General features: G+C 55.3%; 1 protein-coding gene and 1 pseudogene across 3 annotated transcripts in view; one reads left to right on the forward strand and one right to left on the reverse strand.

Annotated features, from left to right (window-relative positions):
- The window catches only part of ADAMTS2 (ADAM metallopeptidase with thrombospondin type 1 motif 2), a 224230-nt gene that overhangs the window by 116935 nt on the left and 94411 nt on the right, over positions 1 to 12884 (forward strand). The gene's annotated exons all lie outside the window — the stretch shown is intronic.
- LOC108178961 (selenoprotein H pseudogene) lies at positions 5376 to 5895 on the reverse strand (annotated as a pseudogene).

Genomic DNA, 12884 nt, shown 5'->3' on the forward strand with positions numbered 1-12884 from the left:
CACAGAGAGAGAAGGAGAGGCAGAGAGAGAGGTCTTCTAATAGCTGGTTCACTCCCCAGTTGGCTGCAACAGCTGGAGCTGTGTCAATCCGAAGCCAGGAGCTTCTTCCAGGTCCCCGACATGGGTGCCGGGGTCCAAGGATTTGGGCCATCTTCCACTGCTTTCCCAGGCAGTTGCAGAGAGCTGGATTGGAAATGGAGCAGCTGGACTCGAACCAGCGCACATATGAGATGCTGGTACTGCAGGCGGCGGCTTTACCCACTATGCCGCAGCATTGGCCCCAACACACTTTCCCATTTAGAGCACCTGGATGTGGATACCTGCTGGTGGGGTATGGCTAGGGCTGCTCTGACGTGGGGACTCCAGACACCAGCAAGGCACTAATTCCTGCTGGAGGCACTTGTCAGAGCAGGAGCAGAGGGGGTGGGGGTGGGGGTGTCAGATTCCAGAAACCCTTAGGCGTGTAGGGTGGGCAACTTTGCAGGACGGGGAGAAGCAGTGCGGGTTCTGGGTGGATGCAAGTGCCCTGTCCCAAGGAGAAGGAGTGGCTGGGGCAGATGAGATGCCCATTCCCACAAGGCCATGGACATGCTGAGTGTGCAGTGCCAGAGGGCCTTCCAAGGAGCACGGCCCAGGAGGCAGCCAATGTCCACACCAAAGACCGGGGCGAGTATCCAGCCAGCAGAGGGTTTCTGGCTGTTGAAGTCCTTTACAGGCTATGGGGCTCCATCTGAAACCTGGGCCATCAGCACCCCACTTACTAGCCTTGTGCTTCCCCCACATCATAGACAGAATCCCAGGAAATCCTCCCTCCTGTGGGGACCTGTGGTGTCTGTGTTTTGTTCTGAAGTTCACAGTGTTTTCACGCCAGTCTCGCCCCTGGCCCCCACCATCTGCTCGCAGTGGGCTGGGGAACCTCATGCCCAGATGACTCTTTTTCAGTTCCCCTTCCCAGCCACCCACCCAGCACAGAGCCCGTTTGGTGCCCTGGGATCCTTGTTAGCTTGAGCAGGTGCTTAGCAGGGCAGGGTTCGGCCGTGTCCCTGAAGGCCACATGAGCTGGTTGTTGAAGGACTGTCAGGAATCCTTGGGGCTGGGTGGGCTGCAGAAGCTGGCTGGAAGGTGGTGCCAGGAGTCTGGACAGTTCAGGGGCCCAGGGGGCCAGGGAGCTTGGGAAGCTCTATGTGCAGGTAGGCACAGGGGCTCTGAGAACCCCTGGCCATCCAACATGGCCCTGCTGGCTTGTGCCAAGCTCAGCGGCTCCATACCTCTGTCCCACACCGTGACATCACTCCCCAAAGACACCTATTTGGGTGCTGAACCCAAGCCTGGCTGCTTTCCCTGGGCCACAGACCTTAACCTCACAGCAGACTGTCTCCTCTCTCTATGCTGGGGGCCCCTCCAGAAAGCAGGGCGGGGTGCCCGCACAGGGAGAAGAAGGGTGACACTGACTGATGCCTCGGTTGGTCTGGGCTGTTCTGGCTGCACACCCAAACCATGGAGTCCAGCTTGGGCTGGCGCGGGTGGTCACAGCTGTGTGTGTGTGTGTGTGTGTGTGTGCACGCATTAGGACTCGTGTGGCTGTAAGGGACGGGAAGCTGGATGATGAGTGGACTCCATCAGCTGCAGCGCCCAGAGCTGTGTCAGCTTCAGCCGCGAGTGAACTTGGGGACCTGCGTGGTGGCCCCAGCAGGTGGCTGTACTCGGCTCCTCTCAGGAGGAGGAGGGTGTTTAGCAGCTCAGGAAAGAGTCTGTGCGAGGGGCCTCCAGGAAGTTCCTGGGGATATAGAACAAAAGGGTAAGTTTATTTTGGTGCAAAAAACTGTTCAGTCCACCCCTAGTGTTTTCATGCTACACATTTCCATGAACTTTCTGAAGCACACCAGCAAACGACGCAGGGTTGAAGGTTGGCCCTGCTGAGGCACAGGGGCTGGGAGTGGGGGAGGCTAACTCATCAGAGGACAATCCAGGAGGCACCCAGGCAGGGGCAGGAGGATGCCGCCAGGCTGAGTGCAGCTCTGTGTCCACCCCTGAGCACTGGCCATCGCCCCTCTGCCCTGGGGACCGTCCCAGATACAGGAGCCACGGGCCGTATCTTCCCGCATCTCCAGAGCTCCGTTATCCTCCCTGACGTACCTGGGAGATCAGGCAGGCCCAGAAGTTTATGGAGCTTCCAGCCCTGGGCTTTGGCACGGCTGTGAGTGACCCCACGGGGCCTGATGGACGCACGCCCCAGGAGCAGCTCCCCACTCCCCCATTCCACCGCGAGCCATCGGAACGACCCCCTGGATGAGCCACGTCTACTGCAGTTGGGAAAATTAACTGAGATTGGGTAATAAAGTTAGAAAGGGCTGCCATGAAATCATGGTAATGAGCCTCTTTTAATCACGCGCGCCAGTGGGGCTCTGTGCTGATGGCCCCTGTGGGGCTGCGCCTGCTCTCGCATCCCAAAGCCTCGGAAGAGCCTGCTGCCACCGACCGCGCCCCTGCTGGGCCTGCTCCTGCTTCCGCGTACGCAGGTTTTGTCTTAATGGCCACTGTCCCAGGAATCTGCAGCCCCAGAGTGGTTTTCTGTGGCAGTTGATGAGGGAGGGAGGTGACTTTCTTCCAGCGTGTGCTCTGACAAGCAGCTGGGGCCCTGGGCTTGGCCCTTCCAGGACCCTGGCCGTGGTTGTCAGTGGGAGGAGCCAGGCTGGGTTCCTGGCCTGGGTGTTTGCTCACACCGGGGCCTTACTGTACTGCTGTAAGCCTCACTCCCCCTCTTCCTGAGCAGCAGTGTGGTCCCTGCTCCACGGGGCCGATATCATGAGGGGTTAGGCCTCGGGGACTCCTGAGCACTGGGGAAGGAACGGGGGTTTGTTCTCTGCGTGATTCATGGCTGGGGGTAGCAGCACAGCACCTGTGTCCGCCTGAGGACACCCAGCAAGTGCCGGCAGAGGCCAGGGGAAGTGGCTCCTGGGAGGCAGGCGAGGAGGCATCAGGAAAGCCTCGGAAGCCTGCTCAACACCAAATCCTAAGCAAGCATTGAGCTACATTTTCTTCTAGCACTTCTGTAACTGCATCTTGATTACCCCAGGTCACCGATCCTCCTGCAGTTGGAGTAAGGCGTGAGGCCAGAGTTGGATCTTTTGCACTTACCGTCTAACCAGTTGTCTTAATGTCATAAAAACAAACACAACCTGCACCTTTTCAGCCCCAGTGCCTGACTTCTAACCTCTGGGGAGCACTATGTGGGGGTGCACCCTCCACATCTGCCCCCTCACCCGCCAATGGCACCCACGTTGTTTCCAGAGGCCTTCAGTCTGCTCTCAATTGCCTCCTTTCCAGCTCACAGCAAGAGAGGGCTGTGGGACAGGGGTTACTCTGAGGAGGACGCTGGAGTAACCCGTGGCCACCCTGTGTCTTTAGGATGTGCACCGTCAGGTGCTCTTGCATGTACCTGACCAGGGCCAGGCCCCAAGACTTCCCTTCCAGCCTTGACTGCCACCGTTTGCTTCCTTTATCGGTTGCTGGCCTTGTGCATTTGCCATTGGAGCAACTATTTATGATTTACATGTAAATGAATACCGGCCGTGATTACTGTTAAAACAGAGGCTAACACACACCAGCTGTGTAAGGAGAGGCTGGCACTGCCCCTGGTGGATGGAGGCTCCAGGAGGAGAGGAGTGGATGAGTCTCCGAGTCACAATCTGATGTTGCTTTGCTGGGAGTTGACCAGGCCCCTTCTGGGGACGTCGTGAGCAAGATTACGAAGTGAATCTTGGGAAACACAGGGCCCAGGGCAGGTGGGTGCCTGGCAGGGCTGAGGTGAGCACCAGGTGCTGGGTGTGCAGCAGAAACACAGCCAGAGGGAGGGGGCAGCTCTGCACCTTCTGCTTCCTGGCTCAAGTGGCCGAGCTGCAGCTCTGGGGGAGCTGAGAGCCGTGAGTGTCTGTACAGCAGGAGGAAGAGCCCCTCCCTGCACATAGCCAGGACAGGCCAAGTGCTGATGGGTGCCCGGGCCTGGGTCAGGAAGATGTCCCGAGCGGAGTGGGCTCTGGGAGATGATCATCTGCCTCTTGGATGCGCAGGGCTGCAGTGAGGCCCAGCTGCCCCATGTCACCCTTCGTCAGCCTCCAGGGCATTGCCCTTGTCCTGTCTTCTGTGCTGGGCTGCTGGTCCCTGTACTGGTGTCTTCCCTTTGCTTGATTGCCTCTTTGTCTTGCTGGAGTGCATCCTTCACTACCTCTTAGATGGTGACGGCTAAGACTGGGACAATTCCTGAGTGTTGAGGACGAGACTGGCTTAACTACTTGGAGTGCTTGACGGGTAAATGCTTTGAGGACTTACAGGTCTGGGAATGTTTTTGTTCCATTTTTCATACTTGTTTTGGAAAATTTGTCAGGGTTCAGAATTCCAGTTGGAAAATGATTTTTCTTCAGTTTTGAAGGCTTTCCTCCTTTGTTTTCCTTCATCTAGCTGCTTTTGAAAAGTCAGAGTCATTCTGAATCCAACCGTTTGTCCCTGCACTTCTGTAATCAGCTTGTTCCCTCCCAAGCTTGTAGAGAGTTCTGGAATCTCATGATGACGCGCCAGGGTGTGAGTCTGTTTTGCTGCTGTGTTGAGGTCTGCCTTCCAGGGTGGCATTTTCTTGCATCATGTCACCAACCATTTACTCTGGAGCTTCTGTTTTCTAGCTGATGGCTCTCTCGCTAGGTCCTCTGAACTTCCTTTCCTGTTTTTTTCTGATTAAGTCTCCATCTCACTGAGAGATCTCTCAGCTCTGTCTTCCCAGTCGTCCCACTGAATTTTCTTTTTTTTTTTTTTTGCTTTATTTTAATCTTTATTTAAACAATCCAAAGGCAGCAACTTCTTTTTTTTTTTTTTTTTTTGACAGGCAGAGTGGACAGTGAGAGAGAGAGACAAATAGGTCTTTCTTTGCTGTTGGTTCACCCCCTCAATGGCCACTGTGGCCGGCGCACTGCGCTGATCCGAAGCCAGGAGCCAGGTGCTTCCTCCTGGTCTCCCATGCGGGTGGGGGCAGCTCTGCACCTTCTGCTTCCTGGCTCAAGTGGCTGAGCTGCAGCTCTGGGGGAGCTGAGAGCCGTGAGTGTCTGTACAGCAGGAGGAAGAGCCCCTCCCTGCACATAGCCAGGACAGGCCAAGTGCTGATGGGTGCCCGGGCCTGGGTCAGGAAGATGTCCCGAGCGGAGTGGGCTCTGGGAGATGATCAAGGACCTGGGCCATCCTCCACTGCACTCCCGGGCCACAGCAGAGAGCTGTACAGGAAGAGGAGCAACCGGGACAGAATCTGGCACCCTGACCGAGACTAGAACCAGGGGTGCCGGCACCGCAGGCAGAGGATTAGCCTATTGAGCCGCGGCACCGGCCCAAATGCAGGAACTTTTGCAATGCCTTACTAGAGGGCTGCCTCACACTGAGCCATCATTTCTGGAGAGGAAGAAACTGTGGCTTCAGGCACGTGACTGAAGTTTGGCCATGTCCCGTCAAGATCCCAGGGGCAGAAAGCTCAGCACGAAGAATTCTGCCCAAGCTTCTCAGACAGGTACTTCTTCAACTCTTCCACCACTTGCAGAGGCTCAGGGAACTTGAGTTTCCGTGGGAGGCCCTTAATCCCAGTCCAGAGCTCCGCGCGGCTGCCGTCCAGGCAGAGCAGCATCACCTCAAGACTGCCCCTCTGAGACTTGGAGGGGTTCACCGTCACTGGAAGCTCCGGCACCTGCAGGCGCAGCGCCTGGCTCAGGGCCGCGGCGCTGCGCCCATAGACGCGTCAGCTCATGCAATGCTCAATGACGATCTCCCCCACTCCCTGCCCGCCGTTTGCCAGCTTCTCCCGCTTCTCCACGGATGCGACAGGGCGGCCTCGGCTTTCCGCTTCCTCTTGCCCGGAGCCATGGTGACTTTTACAGCCCTACCGGAAACAGAGCCGCCCTCTCTTGAAGGAGCAGAAAGCGCCCCACGGCCTCCCACATGACCCGGATTCAGGGCCTCTGAGTTGGTCATTTCTGCTGACATGGTTTTCTTTTCTTTCTTTTCTTTTTTTTTTTTTTTTTAAGATTTGTTTATTTATTTATTTGAAAGTCAGAGAGAGAAAGAGAGAGAGAGAGGCCTTCCATCCGCTGGTTCACTCCCCAATTGACCGCAACAGCTGGAGCTGAGCTGATCCGAAGCCAGGAGCCAGGAGCCTCTTCCAGGTCTCCTATGCAGGTGTAGGGGCCCAAGGACTTGGGCCATCTTCTACTGCTTTCCCAGGCCATAGCAGAGAGCTGGATCAGAAGTAGAGCAGCTGGGACTCGAACCAGCGTCCATATAGGATGCCAGCACTGCAGGCTGCGGTTTTGTCTGCCACGCCACAGCGCCGGCCCTGATATGGTTTTCATTTCAAAGAACTCTCCATCACTCTCCTGTTCTCGTCTCGTGAATGTCACAGCTCCTTCCGGCTTTCAGACAGTGCCCGTAACAGCTTCCCCATCTTCCAGTGTGGGCCCCGCCCATTTTCCTCTCTGGTTGAGCTACAGTATCCTGGGAGGCAGTCAGGGGAGTGGCTGGAGTCCTGATACCCGTGTAGCCCTCGCGTCTTCAGTGTGGAACCTTGACCCTCAGCTACACCTGATGCCTGTGGCCCAGAGACCCTCTTTTCCACCCTTCTGGGGGAGAATGAACCACAGACCAATGCCAGTGCACAGAAGGGGCTGTTCCTGCAACACAGACTGCCAGGCCTCCAACTGCAACTCACTTCCAGCTAACCCCTCGCCACTACCTCTGGAGGGACATGGTGCCCTGAGCTCTGGGCTTTGGCGGAGTCAGAGATGCACACAGGGGAGCAGCAGCTCCGCCTACCCACCTCAGCGTCCATCATTGCAGACAGCTCCCGTGCTTCCCAGTCCCTCACTGTTCCCTTGCCATTTCTTCTGCTGCTGATCCCTCTGGCTTGTGTCTTAAAAAAGAAAAAAGCTGTGTGGGCGTTCAGTGTAGCAGTTAGGGCACCGATTGAGACACTGGCATTCCGTAGCAGAGCACATGGGTTTGAGTCCCGGTTCTGCAGCTGATTCTGGGTTCCTGTTGCTGTACAGGCAGCCTGTGATGGCTCAAGAACTTGGGTCCCTGCCATGCCCAACCCACCCAGCCTCTTCCATATGGACATTTGGAGAGTGGACCAGAGGATGAGATCTCTCTCTGCCTCTCTCTGTCTCTCTCCTTTTCCAATAAGTTAGATGATTTTTAAAAATTTAAAAACTCTCTTCACTAAGGTTTCAATGGCGTTCCAGCCAGGAAGGAGATACATTAGATGTGTGTCCCATCCGGCTTTTCACCCAGAAGCCCTGTGCATGCGTGGACCTGTGTGGCAACTTCCTGCGAAGCCCCGTTCGTCTGTCTTTCCTGACCCCAGCACCACGACGCTCACTTACTCGATTTCATTTCCTGTTCTGTGAACTTGAAAGACAGGCACCTGCCTGGTTATTGTTCTTCCTCCACAGTTCTCTGGCTGTTCTCACGTGCATAGTCTCCAGGCGAATTCCAGAAGTGCTTCGTTGGATTTCACAGTTCTGTGGTGGAGATGGTGTTAAATCTACAGATCTTTCCCACCCAGGCTTATGTCGCCGTGTCCCCATGTCCTGGGGTTTTTCCTTTGTATTGGTGTACACCTGTAGACTATGTCCTGTTACTCTTGTGTGGTCTTTACACACCCAGTATTTCTGTTTATTCCTGGGTATTTTGTGGATTTCATTGCTAAGTTGAAAAGCTCTTTTCTCCACTCTGCTTTCTAGCTGGTGTTGCTATGAACACACAAGGTATTGATCTTTGCGTCCCTACTGTAGGCAAGGTGGGAGTTTTCTGTTCCGTGGAGGTTTGGTAGAACTCCACTGGGAAGGCTCTGGGCTTTTCCAGCTACTTCTCAAGGTCATGATTTATTCAGGTTTTCTACTTGAGCCAACAGTTGGAATCTGTTTTCTGTTTAGTCTGGGCTCATTAGAATGGTGCTTTGGATTCCTGGAATTTAGGAATTTTTTTAAAGATCTGTTTCTTTATTTATTTGGAAGGCAGAATGAGAGAGACAGAGAAGGAGAGACAGAGAGAGAAAAAGGTCTTCCATCTGCTGGTTCACTCCCCAAATGCCTGTAATAGCCAGGTGTGGGCCAGGCAGACACTGGGAGCCAGGAACACCATCCTGGTCTTCCACATGGGTGGCAGGGGCTGAGCATTTCAGCCGTCTTCCTCTGCTTACCCAGGCGCATGAGCAGGGAGCTGGATCAGAGCTGAGACTCAAACCAGTGCTTCAGTACGGGATGCTGGTGTTGCAGGCTGTGGCTTCAGCTGCTGTGCCACACGCTGGCTCTGCCTTTAAGGTTTAAGGGGTTTCCTTTTTATTGCTGTTTCTGATTTCGTCTCAGTTGACACTATTTCTGAGTTTTCTTTGTGTTCTAAGGTGTGATCAGCTTTGGAATTTGGTCTACACATGTTTAAGAAGGGTGTGCTGGGGTTGAGGCTGTGGCATGGTGTCTTCAGCCTCCGCCTGCAACTCTGTCTTCCCAGGGTGGCACCAGTTTGAGTCCTGGCTGTTCCACTTCTGATTCAGCTCCCTGCTAATGCACCTTGGAGGACAGTGGAAGATGACCCAAGTCCTTGGGCTCCTGCACCCATGTGGGAAATCCAGAAGAAGCTCCTGGTGCCTGGCTTTGGCCTGGTCCAGTTTACAGGCTGTTGTGGCTATTTGGGGCGTGAACTGGCTGATAGAAGATTCTCTCTCTTTCTCCCTCTCCTCTCCTCTCCTCTCCTCTCCTCTCCTCTCCTCTCCTCTCCTCCCCTCCCCTCCCCTCCCCTCCCCTCCCCTCCCTTCCCCTCCCCTCCTCTCCTCTCCTCTCCTCTCCTTTTCCTCTCTTTGTAACTCTGCCTTTCAAATAAATAAATACATATTTTTAAAAGGGGGTACGTGCTTTCTGGTTGTTGGGTTTGAGTACCAGATTGTCTTATTCAGTGAGAACCTTCACGTATTTCTGTGAGCTCCTATCTAATCCATACGATGTGTGGGGAGCAATCCGGACTAGACTAAGTTACTCGAATTAGGACTTATTCTATGCATCTGCTCTCCCACAATATGGCGCTGGGAGAGAAGTAAACAGCTTCCGCACAGCTGCCTCCAGTTCAACCAATTAACTGTAGGACTTGCTCCTGATTGGAGAGCAGCGTACTCAGCCGAGTTGGGATTGGCGGAGGAGGACTATAAAGGAGGAGAGAGACGGCATGCACCAGGAACATCTATGGGGAACATCTAAGGGAACCCGTGCAGCCCCGAGAGAGCCGGCCGGCGGTGTGCCGCTCCCCTGCGGAAGTGGGGAAAGCGGCCAGGGGGAACTGCCCTTCCACGGAGGTGGAAGGGATAGTAGCCAACCCGGGAAGAACCAGCAGCAAACCCGGGGAGGGCCGAGTAGACGAAAGAACAGCGCAGGGTCCTGTGTCGTTCCTCCACGAAGAGGGGGAGCGACATAATGGTGCCGTGACTCGGATATGAAGCCTAGGCAGGGCTTAGTGTCGTTCCTCCATGAAGAGGGGGAGCGACATAATGGTGCCGTGACTCGGATAGGAAACCTAGCTTGGATAGGAAACCTAGGACGGATAGCAAACTTAGGAGGGAAGAAACGGGAAGAACTAGGGAAAATATCGGAGAGAGAGACTAGCAAACAGCCTAGGGAAAAGCCGGACGAAAAAGGAGCCGGAAGAAGCTATTGAAAGCCTAGGCATAGACTCGGATTCGGACTACGGGGGGAAGCTGGGAGAAATCTCTAAGGTCGAAAGCGAAAGTGAAAGCTAGAACAAACAGACTCGGACGCGGACTGTGGGGAGAGGCCAGGAGAAATGAGGGAGGAATGTCGTTGGAGGAGAGCTTGGGGAAACATACCGGGTAGAGAAAAATGTTAGGGAAATTGAAGCCGCGGGGGGCAGGCCGAGGCGGATACGAAAGCCACTTTGGGATTCTCAAGTTAGCCCGGGAATAGGGGGCGAAAAGTTGAAACCAGAAGCTGAGACGTAAGCCAGATTGGGATCCGTCTGATTAGCCCGGGGAGCAAAGGACGGGAAGCCAAATCGTGGGGCGGAGACGTACGCTGGGTTGAATTCGCCAGGCTAGCCCGGGGAACTTAGATTGAATCCTAGTGGCGGACACGTGAGCTACGCTGTGTTACTCGCGGAAGCCGCCGCGTGCAGAGAGCACGGGGCGTGAATAGATAGGGAACGGGGCTGGCGTAGGCCGTGGTTCAGACGCGAAAGGGTTAAGCGTGGAGACCGCGGAGCGCGCGAAGCCGAGCCGCGCAAAGCCGGGAAGCTGCGCAGATGAGAGAGGCGCGCGGGCTGAAGCGGCGCAGAGCCGGGAACCCGCCGGCGGGGCGAGGTGCCGGAAAGCCGCGGGGATAAGAGAAACAGAAGTTTGGAAGTGGAGTGAGAGAAATGGGAATGTTGGCAGACAGAAGTAAAATGGGAGAAATAGGAATGCCCGGAGATAGAGAAATAGAGAAATAGAAAGGCCTCCCTACAATACAACAATTAGAAGGCTTGGATTCGGTCTGCCCGATTAGTGAGGCGATGAGCACCTGGGCGGCTAGCCGCAGGTCACCGAAGACAGGCACGAATTAACATCAGTAAAGCTTCCCCACAATGCAACAATTAGGAGGCTTGGATTCGGTCTGCCTGATTTAAGGCGGTAAGCGCCAGCAAAGCTCGACCAGAGTATGAGCTGCAGGTCACCGAAGATAGGCACAAACCAACACTAATAAGTCTCCCCCACAATACGGCAATGAGAAGGCTTGGATTCGGTTTGCCTGATAGGTTTTGTAAACACCTGCAGGCAGTTCTAGCAGAGCAGAGTATGCGCTGCAGGGCACCGAACACAGGCACGCATCAGCGCCTAAAAACCTCCTCACAACATGGCGAAGAGAGGACCCGGATTCGGTTTGCCTGATGGATAGGACTTGTAAGAGCCTGTGGCAACTCTAGTGTGTGCCGCGGGACACCGAAGACAGGCGCGTATCAACGCCAAAAATAAAAAGAAAGGGGGATCTGTGGGGAGCAATCCGGACTAGACTAAGTTACTCGAATTAGGACTTATTCTATGCATCTGCTCTCCCACAATATGGCGCTGGGAGAGAAGTAAACAGCTTCCGCACAGCTGCCTCCAGTTCAACCAATTAACTGTAGGACTTGCTCCTGATTGGAGAGCAGCGTACTCAGCCGAGTTGGGATTGGCGGAGGAGGACTATAAAGGAGGAGAGAGACGGCATGCACCAGGAACATCTATGGGGAACATCTAAGGGAACCCGTGCAGCCCCGAGAGAGCCGGCCGGCGGTGTGCCGCTCCCCTGCGGAAGTGGGGAAAGCGGCCAGGGGGAACTGCCCTTCCACGGAGGTGGAAGGGATAGTAGCCAACCCGGGAAGAACCAGCAGCAAACCCGGGGAGGGCCGAGTAGACGAAAGAACAGCGCAGGGTCCTGTGTCGTTCCTCCACGAAGAGGGGGAGCGACACGATGTTTTCAGTAATTGTATTAAAGTGCATGTGTAACTGTGCACTGCTCCCTGGGCCCTGCTGAAGCTGTTAGGAGCCCCAAGCTGTATGTCTGCTTGTCTTTGCCATGAGTATTTATCAGCCCACCCCCCTGAATGTCGTGGATTCCTCTGACTACGATAACACCCAGCTTCTTTTTGTTGGCAGTTACATGGCACGTGTTTGTTCGCCCCATTTGTTTTAGCCACTCCTGTCATTGTGCCTTGCACGAGTAATTCGTAGCTGGGTTTTGTCCCAGCACAAGGCCCTCTGCCTGTCATTGTACTTTGTTTCCCCCTCCCTCCCGCCCCATTTGTTTTAGCCACTCCTGTCATTGTGCCTTGCACAAGTAATTCGTAGCTGGGTTTTGTCCCAGCACAAGGCCCTCTGCCTGTCATTGTACTTTGTTTCTCCCTCCCTCCCACCCCAGTCTGGCCTGCCTGGCCCTGCTGCACCTGCCCATCCTACCAGCCCGACTCCCTGCTCCCACGAGGACCCTGACCCCTCTCTGAATCCCTGCCACACTCCTGTCTGTGGGGCAGTAGGGAAATGGAAGTTTTCTGACCCTATGGCCTCTCTCTGCGACCTACCATGGGGCCTTACTGGCAGGCTATGGAGAGAAAGGTTGGGGAGAGGCTGTCTCAATTTAGGGAGAAATAAGGGAACGTTCTCCCTGAGGAGCTGACACTTCAGCTGACATCCGAAGGGCAGGAGAAAAGAGGGCAAGGTCATTGCCTGGAGCAGGCACAGTGCATGGCACTGGGCTGTGCCTCTTGACTCCCAGTGGTGTGCGTGTGAGTGGTGGCGGGTGCCAGTGGGGAGCAAGCGCGTCCCTGCCTGCAGGGGCTCTGGGGGCAGCCTTAGTGGTAGCGAGAGCTCAACTTCGAGGACTGAAGATCGTTTCTCCTGGGCCTTGCAGGGGGCTCCTGCAAGGCCTGGTAGGGGCTTCAGTTTGGGCAGCAGCAGACAGGGCAATCCAGGTGAAGGGGCTGGCCCAGCCAAGGGGCTCAAGGCATTGCACAGGGGGTGGTGATACCCAGGCGCCCTTGACATTGCTGAGCTGGCGCCTGCTGCTGATGCTCCTGGGGCTGCAGACCCAGGCCCACATCCTGCGTCGCCAGGCTTGGTGTGCTGCTTTCCCAGGCTAACCCTTGGTGCTGAGGAAGTGCAGGAGCCACAGGATCTGACCCAAAGGCCTGGCTGCAGGCCCCAGGCCGTGTGGTTTGACCGAGGGCTCTGATGATTGTCTTATCATTCTGCTCCTCTTGTTCCTTGCCACTTGTCTGGTGTTGCTGTCACCAAGCGTCGATGCTGGCGAATTCTTGAAGAAAAGAGACTCCTGTGACTTGTG

Source organism: Oryctolagus cuniculus, chromosome 6 (assembly GCF_964237555.1).
Source record: "Oryctolagus cuniculus chromosome 6, mOryCun1.1, whole genome shotgun sequence".
Lineage (NCBI taxonomy): Eukaryota > Metazoa > Chordata > Mammalia > Lagomorpha > Leporidae > Oryctolagus > Oryctolagus cuniculus.